This window comes from Artemia sp. Qi Xiang Cuo, chromosome 11 (genome assembly GCF_049724085.1).
Source record: "Artemia sp. Qi Xiang Cuo chromosome 11, ASM4972408v1, whole genome shotgun sequence".
NCBI classification, from domain to species: Eukaryota; Metazoa; Arthropoda; class Branchiopoda; order Anostraca; family Artemiidae; genus Artemia; species Artemia sp. Qi Xiang Cuo.
The window spans coordinates 50,057,400-50,070,338 of NC_142804.1; the positions used below are offsets into that span (position 1 = coordinate 50,057,400).

A 12,939-nucleotide genomic window follows, 5' to 3' on the forward strand; every position below is an offset into this window, starting at 1 on the left:
GGCTGGATTGTGGGGAAAGGAGCATTACGACCTTTGCATTCAGATAGATCGCCGGCACCGCCTTCCCTTCTCTCAATGTTTCACTGTAATTGTAAGAGCAAGTATTCGACACTGCAATGTTCTTGCTAAAAGCATGGCTTAAAATGTACCTGAGCTTGTGGCGATTGTAAAGGAACAAACTTTTCTAACTGTGAAACAGTTGATGCAGGAGACCTTGAGGACGATGGTAGCGAATAATAAGAGCAAATTTTCGAATACCTTTGCCACTATACAATGAATCTCTGTGTTACTATGATTTTTATCTGCCTTATGTAATTGATCTCTATGATGCATTATATTTGAGTATATTGATCGCTTATTTGGAACTAGTGTTTCGTATTAGCTAAGGGAAGCACTTTGACAGAATTTTTTTTTTGTTGTTGCCAAATATACGTTTCAACTTCCCCACAGCCTCCTCATTCTTACTCACTTTCACTAAACTGAGATTCCAGGCATACTGGACTTTACCTGGACCGAGCCTTGGTTGTTACCAAGGCATGATGCTGCAAATGTTTTTCCATAGGCCAAGTTTAATATACACCTGCAGGCTGAGCCTCTACCCTAACCTCACTCTCTCTCAAAGCTTTAAGCTCCAAACAATAATTTTGACTTTAAAAATTCAGTTTCATGTCCATCAGCAACAAAAAAGAGCGTAGAAATGACATATCTAATCACATTTGCTGGTATTTACTCAATCAATATTTTTTGTCTCAACCTAAAATTCAACCTCAAAAAACTCAAAATTGTTAAAGAACTAGAGCGGCAAACTTTTCAGATTCCGAATCAGCTCATATTTTTTGGTCGGGTAGTGAAGGAATCATTTGTATAGCAATTTGTTTGAGGTGACCCTTTTTCTTCGCAATTTCCCTAGACTATTAGGGAGTCAAATATTTTAGAGAAAATAATCGTATTATGTTCAGGAAAAGATCTTATGGGGCGGGGAACTTAACAAATTCTGAATACAAAAAAAAATAATCTGACTTAATTCATGAGGATTTAAACATCAAAGGATAAACATATTCTAATTAAGAGAAGAAAACTGTATAGAATAAATTTATAAATAATTTTATTTATTGCAACACAGCAGGGCAAATATGTATCAGTTTCTTCGCTATATTTAGCTCCAGGTTCACCATTTGTACTTTAACAAATACATCACGTTATTAAACGTGTACCGAAATAAGAAAAAATAAACAAATATCTCAAATGTTGTCCGGCATGCAAGGTCGTATCCAGGGGGGGGGGTTAGGAGTCCCCCCCTCCAAAATGTCTGTGCGACTCATATAAACTTAACAAAAATGAATATAAAAAAGTTTTTGTTGCGTTTTTTAGTTCTCAGGTCCCCCTCCCCCCAAATTTTTTTTGTAAGACACCCCCCCCCCCCCCAAAAAAAAGAAAAGAAAAAAAGACAACAATCCTGGATGCGGCCCTACCGGCATGAATAAAGATATGAGAAGATAAAAAGTTTTGTTTTCAGTAATCTGTGCGTTGATTTCTTTGAACCTCGTCTTTAAAGTCCAACAACTACCAAATGTATCATATGGCACCATCTCTACTGCTGAGGATCAGGAAAGGTGCTTTGACTCCACACCCAACCGTGGAATTATCAGCCTAACTACCCGGCGAGACGTCGTTTACTTGATTTTCTTTGAGGTGGGATGTGTTAAAGGACTAGCTGCATGTCATATATTATTATCTTACCTTTTGACTCTAGGTTTGAAAAACAAAGAATTCCACGGTTTTTAACTTACTTGTTATAAAATTACCTCGTGAATCTGAATCTAAGGCAGAGAACCAGTATATTGGTACCTGCACAACGCAGAGTCTCATTGGTCGCATCCCTACAAAATATGTTTCCATTATCTTCCCTCAGCTTTTGTTTACAAACATCCTGTACTACCGAGTGGATAATCAAGACTATACTTACTCCTTTAGAATTTGAAAGTATTCTCTGCTCCATGGTTCCTTTGCCATGGCTCTTGCCACTGTCCAAGCATTCATATCTGTATCAAAATTGAAAGGCCGCAATTTTGAATTATATTCGAGTTCAATGTCTACATTCACTTTTTTCTCTGGAGTTTTCGCATATCTGAAAATAAATATTTGCAAATAATATCACACAGTAAAAAATTATAAATGGAGGAGAAAACCGTGTTATCAGCACCACTAGCTAAATGCTATTTAAAGTAAGGGTATACATAGGAAAATATAGTCATTAGGGTAGGGTTAATTCATTAAAACATCCGTAAATAAGGAAACAGTGTTTATAAGCAGTTTATACAATAACAAAACAATAACAAAACAGTTTATAGATAAGGCCACCACAGATGGGAATGGGAATACCCCCCCCCCCCCCGCCCTATCAAAGCCTCTAAAAGGCTTTAATGATATCTCTACTATACCTAAAACGATGTGTTTATCGAATAACGAGGTTTTTATTTGTCGAAGCATCAAAAACAGCGAAAAGAAAATACGATAATAATCACGATAATCAAAATAATCACGATAATAAACACGATAATCAAGATAATCACGAAGATCGGGATAATAATCACGATAATCACGAAAATCACGTAATAATCACGATAATCAAGATAATCATGAAAATCACGATAATAATCACGATAATCAAGATAATCGCGAAAATCACGATAATAATCAAGATATTCCAAAGATTAAAAATATATTACATTCATGACATTCATATGCAATGCATAATTACATCTTTTATTTTCAATTTATTTCTACTATATTAAAAGCAAACGTTTTTGTTAGAAGTTTTTCTTTTGATTATACGTCAACAAAAGAAAAATATGTTTTGAAAAGAAAAAGTATGTTACTGAAACCTATGAAGAAATTATGCATTGAAAAACTTTTAAATAGTCATTGACAATTTTTTAACCAGTCTTTTTAATTTATCGAAGTAATATTTTGGATCTAAGAATCAATAAATGATTCAATAATAGAATTTCTATAAAATTGAAAGAAATGTTTTCAAAAGGAAAAAAGTACAAGTACAAATTGATTGTATGCGACCATAAGACTAGATTAATAGTTTAAAATATAAAGATTGAAATTCCTAAAAGTCTCGGCACTATTGTTTTTTTTTTTCAATATTACGGTTTGTTACTGTTTTTACGATTGATTTTCTTTATCATAAAATAAAAAGAATATTTTATTTCAGTGGAGCCCCAAATGATGAAATTGCGTTCATGGGGTTCGTTCGGGCGGTATTCCCTTTCTTATTTGTGGGAATTACTGTTCGTTCAAAGTTCCACCTGAAGATTCATTTTAATTTGAGCTTATTTAGTTTTTATTTATTCATAGTACTTTCTGTTTGTTGTGAGTTATTAATTATATTATTTATTATGTTAAAATAACTATTATATTAATTTTTTCGCATTCATTTTTGCTATGGCTCTACTTTTCCTTTTTCAAAAATAGTATTATGTTTCAAATGTTACGTTTTTTTTTAATTACAAAAGACACTAGATTTGGCAATTCCCTTTGAAACCACCCCCTCTTAAACAGCTCTCTATGATGTTTCAGTGCCCTACAAGAGGTGACGAAAAAAGGATGCATCAGACCTATCCATGCAAAAACCTGATTTTCCATTTTTGTTCAGGCCAGGGGATTGAAAGTTTCCTGCATTAAGTTGTCAGCAATGGCAATTCTAATGGTTTACTTTTTGTTTCGGTCCAACGTCATTTTCAGGGGGTTTCAGGCTACGTTCTTAGCACCTTCTCCCACTCTCCCTTACTAAGTACATCTTCTGTAACTTTCAAATTATTTGCAATTTTCTCTGTGACTTTGTTACGGCTTAGCACACTCTCAAAAGATTATGTCTATTTCTCCCAAACATAATTTTTGTTTTTGAACAGGTGGTTAGGGGTAGAATGTTCTAACAGGCCCTTATACAACCAATATGCCTTGGGGTATAGCTCCCTTAAAACCCTTAGAACTTTTACTAGTCTTACCCTCATCCCATCCCTACAATTGTCACATACATGCTCACGCACATGCTCATGTGACAACTGTCACATGCTCACGCACATGCATACCTTCATTAATTGGATATTCCATGATGATTGCTGATAAGTATTGTTGCGTATTTGGTAATTGAAAAATGTAACAACCTTTTCAAGATAAGCATTTTGGAGTTGGCACGGGAGTTACAACCTGGGAGTTCAGTTTATGATGTATTTATTTCTAATTTCCGTTTCTAAGTTTCTACACATTCCTTATAGCTGCCAACAATGTTTCCCCAACAATTTTTTTTTTTTTGGTTTTTGGAAAAGTATTCACTACAAAGAGCTATCAACAGCAACTTTTTATTTGATGAGGGAAATGCCGCATAAAATCTTTAGTTCGTTATTTTCTGAGTTGTTTACATATTGTTTTCTTAGAAATAAAACCTAGATTATTGTTCATAATCTCTTGAGCAGTAAACATTTATTGCTATAAAATAGTCATTTCATGTAAATTTTAGTATCTCGCTATCTTAAAAGAAAGTGCCATATAATAGCAGCTAAGAAAGAGAAAGAATAGTCAGTTTCGTTTTAGTTAGCGATATAATTAGTTTATAACGATGAATATGGAAACTATGGAAAAATTGACATGTGAGCTCCAAATAGAAAAAGGAGAAACAGCTGAATTTGATAGTAAACAAAAGAAACCGAACAATGGAGTGAAATCAAGAAAAAAAAATATAAGGAAGGCCTCAATTGTAGAGTATGTTGTTGTTTTTTTTTCTTTACACATTTTTCGTTAAGTGCGAAAATATACTTTGGAAAATAAAACAGGCAAAATATTCCAAAATTAATTTGTAAATGTAAGAATTGTACAGTTCCCTTTTTTTTAGATAATTCGCGTTTCATAAGCACGAAACGAAAAGCAGGGGTGATGCGTGCAACAGCCGTGCTTTAGTAGGATTAAATAAAAAATAAGTTTTTTCCACTGAAAGTAAGGAACCACATTAATACTTAAAACGAACAGAATTATTACGTATATGAGGGGGTTCTCCCCTTCGTCACTACCTCACTCGTTACGCTAAATTTCGAATTTTGTTCCAATTCTGTAAGAATTGAATAAAAAAACAAGTTTTTTCAACTGAAAGTAAGGAGCAACATTAAAAATTAAAACGAACAGAAATTATTATGTATATAAAGGGGATTCCCCCTCCTCGTCACCTCGCTCTTTGCGCTAAAGTTTTTTAGTACTTTTAAAAAAGCGTCTTATTGTTCTAATTAAACGGCCCCTGTGTTTCAGGAGTCATTATTAAAGAATTGGGACAAATTCATGCTTTAGCATAAAGAATAAGCTATTGAGTAGGGGGAAACCCCTTTATATACGTAATGATTTATGTTCGTTTTAAGTTGTAATGTTGCTCCTTACTTTCAGTTGAAAAAACTTTTTTTTTATTTCTGATCGTTTTTAAGTAATGACAGGAAATTTGGCTCCACCTCCATGGATGAACCCCCTCCCCACGGAAAAGGCCTCTAGAAAATTCAATCCCGGTGAAAATTTACCCCGGACAATTACTCTGAACCCCTCCGCGTGTAAATTTGAGACGGAAAAGAGAAAGCAAGACGTATAAAAAGAATTTTGTATAAGAATTCTGGCAAATTCCTCCAATGTATAGTTTCCCCTGACAGGTTCACTCCTGAAAAATTCCATCCCCATGGAAAATTCCTCCATAGAAAAGCTCCCAGCAGAAAATTTCCCCCCCCCACCCTAATTTTTATGCCTACATCCCAAAAACAAATACTATGCGCAAACAATGGGCAAATTTTATAACTTAAAGACCTTTCCCTGGGGCTGTGAGGGGGTCATGTTATATCCAAAGGCATAGTTATTGGGCCTTTCAACTATGATGAACGAAATGGCTATCTCAAAATTTTGATCGAACGATTTTAGGAAAAAAGAGGCGGTGAAGGGGGCCTAGTTGCCCTGTGAATTTTTTTGGTAACTTAAAAAGGGCACTAGAACTTTCAATTTCGGGTCAAATAGTCCCTCTCCCAATATTCAAGGGTCACTGGGTCGATACGCTCACCTCTGGGGAAAACAAACAAAAAATACAAATAAAAAAATAAACACGCATCAGTGACCTTTCTTCTGGCAAAAAAAAACAAAATTCCACATTTTTGCAGATAGGAGCTTGAAACCTACAAAGTAGGTTTATCTGATCAAATGAATCTGATGTGTTATTTTCATTGACATCACTTGACTTTTAGGGGTTGTTTCCTCCTTTTTTTGAAAATCAGGAAAATTTTGGTGGGTAAGACTAAACTTAATGAAATTTATATTTGAAATCAGTATAAAGATCCGATTCTTTTGATATATCTATTGGTATCAAAATTCCGTTTTTTAGAACTTTGGTCACTATTGAGCCAGGTCGCTCCTTACTTACAGTTCGTTACCACGAACTGTTTGATAAAACCCTTGAATCACAAAGGCCGTTTAATTAGAATAAAGAGCACTTTTGAAAGTACTAAAACAAAACTTTAACTTAAAGAGTGAGGTGTTTTCGAAGGGGAGAACCACCTCATATACATAATAATTTCTGTTCGTTTTAAGTTTTAATGCTGCTCCTTACTTGCAGCTGAAAAAACTTGTTTTTTTTTTAATTTAATTTTGATCGTTTTTCAAACAATGCTGGGAAATCCGGCACCCCTTCAAGGAAAACTTCCTTCCTCCATGAAAAATTCCTGCATGAAAATTCTCTCCCACGTAACCCCCTGATCACCCCTGAGGAAAAAAAAACACATAAACACGCATCCGTGATCTTTCCTTTGGTAAAAATACAAATTCCAAATTTTTGCAAATATGAGCTTGAAACCTTACTAGTAGGGTTTTCTGATAAGCTAAAACTGGTGGAGAGATTTTCATTTAGATTCTATGACTTTTAGGGGGTGTTTCACCCCTTTTTTCGAAAATAAGGCTAATTATTTTTCGAAAAGTTCTTGTTCAGCTCTTGTCCTGTGAACATCAATCCAAACAAATAGCATTTGTAAGTGACAAAAAGGATTATTTATTACGCAACCCAAGTATATTTCATAAGGAATGTAAGTGATTGCAATTCCTGACTTAGATTCAGTGTGAGATTAACTTTTTAGATTTTGAAATCTCATTAATTCAGTGACCTTGAAAACAATTTCTCTGACTACTAAGCTGTCACTCCACTGTGACGTCACTGCCTGCTTGATTGGATAAAGTTTATATTGGCGACGGTTTTTGGCATTGATTTGGCGTGGATTTTTGTCTATTGAATATTATTACCGTAAGTGCAATTATGAAATAATGGGTGACTCGGATATTATTTTAAATCCAATATTGAATTTTATTTCTCGATCGATGATCGATGGTATCTAAGTAGAAACAATAATTGCTAAGTCGACAAGCTTTTTCAGTCATGAAACCATTCTAAAGGCAAAGGAAGTCTTACATCAGTTGCTAGAAATTGGAACACGTTTAATTAGATGCCAAAAAGACGATGAAAATGTCCTTGACATTTGTAAGTGGTTATCTACGGCATCAAAAGAGAAACGTAAGATCCCAAAATTCGTGATCTACTCACCGTGCGAAATTCCAACAATTGGTGATGCGATCGTTGCAACATTAACCTATCGCATGAATGAACTTTCCCGTAAAATTGACAGTTTGTATGAGCTAAATAAGCAACATTTCGCAGTACAGTCAACTTCTGCCTGGCCCTCCTCCGCTCAGTCGCCTTACGCCAAGGACCAATCCAATCCTCCTACCTATGCTGTTGTGCTAAAAAATTGCCTGTCCAATCTTTCATCTCCACTATTAACAAAAGATTTTATTGATAAATTATGTCCTGAAGCTGCAAATGATATTTCAGAGGTGAAACGTTCTTCATCAGAATGAAAAATTGTCGTAAAAAGTAAACCCGCTGCCTCCTCAATTGCTGACCAGATGAAAAAGTTCCAACCTGGCCTTTTAGCCTCTGTTAAATCTCCCGCCTTCATTGGTGTAATAAAAGGCGTCTCGACAGAAATGAATGAAAAAGATCTAGTAAAAATTATTCCAAAGTGTGTCAAAGCTTTGCAGTGTGGCAAGTCACGTGTCTACAAGATTTATTTTGAACAACAGAGTGATCTTGATTCTTTTTTGAAAAACTTTCTGAAGGTGGGTTATGACAAGTTAACTGTCCAGACTTTCATATTCATACCTAGACGGTGTTTCAGATGCCATCAGCAAGGACATTTTGCTGCTGATTGCAAGAACGCAGAAGTGTGCTCTCACTGTGGGTCCTTGGAGCACTCTTCCACAAGGGATAATCCATGTGTTTGGAACTTGTTTTGAATTACATGTAAAGAGTTTAATCACACATTTTACAGTATCAAATGCCCTGGCAACGCTCAATCCGATAAACGGGCATATAAGTAGATTAATGGATATTCGTTTTCTCTCTTGGACCATTAATGGTGGTATGATAAAAAAAAAACCTATTCTTGAAAATATACTTCGTAATCATTATATTCTTTATTTGCAGGAACATTTACTGACCTACCACAGCCTTAGTTTACTTTACATTAGTTCCACTTTCAAAACTTTCTCGGGTGCAGCTAAACGTAGTGCTTCTAAAGGCAGAGCTACCGGGGGTATTGCTACTTATGTAGCATCGAATCTTAATTCTAGTGTTTTCTTTTCTTGTGATAGTTTTTTAGCTGTTCGAGTAGTTGTGTGCGTAATAATAAATGTGTATTTACCCACAGATTACAAAGATGAAGATTCGGAGAGAGATTTCGCTTTGGCAGTTAGTAAACTTAGCTCTTGTCTTCGTGATGTCCTTAAACTGAAAATCCCGTGTTTGATCGTAGGTGATTTTAATTGTGATTTAAACTGCGATTTGTCTTCAGCTTCTATCCGTGCTTCTTTACTATTAGGAATATTTGGTGATGATTTTAAAGTTCAACAGAAATCTGCTCAGTTTACTTACATTCATTCTTCCTCTTGCACATCTAACCTCAACCATGTTGTGTTATATAACCTTGATATACCTTGTGTTGAGGTAGTTTCCAATTTTCAAGTTTCAGACCATCTTCCTATTGCTTCTAGTTTCAAACGAGAAGCTTCTCAGATTCCAGTGTTACAGGCTTATACTGTTCGCCGGCACAAGTGGTATACTTCTCGCGATTGGAATAAAATTGACACATCTCAGTACATCGAAATTTCAGATAGTATCCTAAACAAGATCCGGGTTCCATTTCATCTTCTGCAAAAGTCTTCTAATAAAGATATTAATGAGGTTAGATTAACTCTTGATATCCACTCCGCAGAAATCTGCCATGCACTTTTGTGGGCTGAAAAAAGGGCAGTTCCTCTTAAAAAAATACTTGTTGGTACACAAGTTCCCGGGTGTTCAGGAAATCTAGTGCTGTCTGAAGCTTGTGACCGTGCTAAATTTTGGTATAAATTATGGAGAGATTGCCTATGCCCCCGTCAAGGAATAGTCAATGAACTGAGAAAAATTACAAAATAACAATGTTCTAAGGAACTTGCCATTCATCGATCTAAAATGCAGACACATTATTCGGAGAAGGTTAGGAATTCACCTGGTCTTCCGTGAACGTTACTACCTCATAGTATCTCCTCCAATTTGCCAGACCCGAATGACATTCCATTGTCCGAGTGGTTATCCCATTTTTCAAATGAATTTTCTGAGCCTGATCATGTTTTAGAGTCACAATTTTGTGACGAGCTCTGCAAATTCATTAATGAATCTCCTGACCTTGATTTTGTTGTTACTTGTGACGCTGTTATAAAAGCCATTTCCCAACTTAAAAAGAAAGCGTCTTGTGGGATAGATAAGGTAAGCACTCTACACATCATTAATGGAAGTTGTCTAATGGTGCATCACCTCAGCCTTTTCATGCAACTGATATTTGTTACGTGTATTGTTCCATTCTTTTTTTGCGTTGTTCATCTGTCTCCAATTCCCAAAAAAGGAAAATCTGAGCTGCTATGTTCCTCTTTCCGTCCTATCACCGTATCTACTACGACATGCAAACTTTTCGAGCTTCTTTTTCTTGATGAGTTAAGACAAAAATGTTACGTTCCCCCATATCAGTTCGGTTTTCAGGCTTATCTTGGCTGTTCTCATGCTCTTACAGCAGTTTTTACTGCCCTCGCTGACGCTGAATCTTCGGGAGAAAGTAAGATCCTCGCCAGACATGACGTTAGACGAGCGTTCGATTCCTTAATTCATTTGTCCATGCTTCTTCATATGGCAAGGCGAGGCGTCAACCGATCAGTTGTCCGTGTTCTCAGGGATTTATATAGGAGCCTAAAAGTGTGTTTAAAACTTCCATCCCGTTTTTGCCTGCAGTCGGTTCTTCATCCTTCCCTAGATAATTGTATTAATTGTCGTGTGAGGCAAAACTCTTCGATTCCCTCGAATATGCTTGTGAATCTTCAATACCCCATCCTCGTTAAGAAAGGGACTATACAGGGAGCTATCACTTCCCCTACCCTGTTCAATAATAGTGTCCTGGAAGCGCAGGCAAAGTGTCTTCCTTCATGCATTCTTGGGAGAATAGATATGTCTCTTATTTGCTATGCTGATGACATCCTGAATCTCAGCCGTACGATCCAGCGCATTGAGCAGAATTTCAAAATCCTCAAAGATGAATATTCAAAAATCGGTCTGTCTTTTAATCCTGAGAAATCCAAAGTAATCCTTTTCAATTGGCGAAATCCCTCTACTCCTCTTATAAATATGGACGGTTCTCTGGTTAAACCCTCAGACCATATTACATACCTGGACCTCCCAATTGGCACATCTAAAGGCCACACACGTCGTTTGCTGATTTCTCACGTTGAGCGTAAAATTAGTATTTCTTACACTGTAGTCGTAAAAAGCAAACTACGTTTCAACCGTTATATTCTAGCATCCATTTACAACGCCACAGCCCTTCCTCATCTGCTTTACATTGCTCCTTTCTGGAGATTCTTTACAGTTACAGATAAAAAGCACCTACGATCAATCTTCTTCAGATTTGCTAAATATCTTCTACATTTGCCCCCTTGGACAAGAAACCGTAAAATTATTCATTTGTATAAGCTATCTGACCCTAATATTAGCATTAATAAATCTCTATCCCGTTTTCAAAGTAAGTTTAATCATCCATGGTCAACAATTTGTTCACAATAGTTTTTTTTGTATTAATGTAATGCATATAGTCACTGTTCGTATTAATGTAATGAAGAGTCACGTGTTTGAATTTTCAATGTGTGTTTGTGTCCTTCTTTTTTTTCTTTTTTTTTCTTTTTTGTTTTCTTTAGTGATTACTCCGTCTATTGTACCTTTTTTTGACGGGCAATAAATGAATAATAATAATAATAATAATAATATCTGAAATCAGCATAAAAATTCAGTTCTTTTGCTGTATCTATCGGTATCAAAATTTCGTTTTATTAGAATTTCAGTTATTATTGAGCGGGGTCGCTCCTTACTTACAATTCGTTACCACGAACTGTTTGATAAGATGGCTGTATTCTATTTTTGTTATATGGCTTTATTCTATTACAAGGGGAGTATGTATTATGTCACCTTGATGATCAGGTACAATAGATAAGATTGGAAGACGAGAAACAGAGGTTAGGGGAGGTCGGGTTTGACCCAGACGCAAGTTTTCAAAACGGTATATCTTCTAAACCATTAGTTTTTCTATAGTTCTGACTTCACCCTAAAAGGAGTATCTGTTAAAAATACTTTTTAAATTTTTTCAGATTTTTCTTTCGAATAAGGGAAAAGTTTGTTTTTATGTTTCTTTTTTTACAAAATTGTCGAAATCAACCCGCTATATCTGTGCCTTCCAAGTTTCGTGGTTGAGGAATTTTCTAAACAATTTTGTCAGCACTGATGTCTGGCTTCTCTGGAATCTCTGAAAACACGAATTTCGAGCCACTCTTTCTCATGAAGGAAACTCTGAAAGCACTTTGATGAGTGTTTTATATTTGAGCAACAACAAAAATATCTGCTCAACACTGGCTAAGCACAAACACTTGACTAAGCACCGAGGAGGCAAATACAATTTACCTCTTAATAAAGCATACAGGACAAGAGTTGTCACATGTACGCTTTTTTAATGTTGTAGTTTGTGCGAAACGTAGCCAGGGACATCCAATTGCTCACTATCATAGGCAGCGCAATAGCGCTGCCTAAGTAAAGAACGATGCTAGTAGAGAGGGGTCATGAGCCCCCATCCCTCACCCCTGCTGCCACCTACAACTTTTTTTAACACCATATATTGGCACGAGAACCACGTGGTTTATGGTTTTTGTCAGTGAGAATTTGAAAAACAGGAATTTTGTCAATTATATGTATGTTTTCATGGATGGTTATGTGTGTTGGTCTATTTATTTGATGTTTTTCATGGATGTTTAATGGTTTTTGTCAGTGAGAATTTGAAAAACAGGAACTTTGTCAAATTTATGGATGTCAACAGCAATTCATGTCTGTTTTATGGTTTTCTCACTTAGAATGAAAAAACAGGAGTTTTACAAATTTTAAAAAAATGAATTTTGTCGCATTTATGTATGTTTTCTTGGGTGGTTATGTGTGTGGGTCGATTTATTTGATGTTTCTCATGGATTTTTAATTGTTTTGTCAGTGAGAATTTGAAAAAAACAGGGACTTTGTCACATTTATGGATGTCAACAGCAATTCATGGCTGTTATATTGTTGTCTCAGTGAGAATGAAAAAACAGGAATTTGCCAAAAGTTATGACTGTCCCGCAAACAGTTAGATCACTTGTGTCCTTCTCAGCTACTCAACGAGTCGGTTAAATACTCTTTAGAAAAACCAAAGATCAGATCGTAAAAATTTTTAGTGGTGGGACACTCAGGAAAAGGTTTTTTTGATATAGTTT

The 12,939-nt window shown here is 35.7% G+C and overlaps 1 long non-coding RNA gene across 1 annotated transcript in view; it reads left to right on the forward strand.

Annotated features, from left to right (window-relative positions):
- The first annotated feature begins 4,558 nt into the window (after window positions 1-4,558).
- The window catches only part of LOC148947089 (uncharacterized), a 25,773-nt gene continuing 17,392 nt past the window's right edge, over window positions 4,559-12,939 (forward strand). Inside the window, exon 1 of the long non-coding RNA XR_016142479.1 lies at window positions 4,559-4,770. This is a non-coding gene — a long non-coding RNA (uncharacterized LOC148947089). The remainder of the gene's footprint in view (window positions 4,771-12,939) is intronic.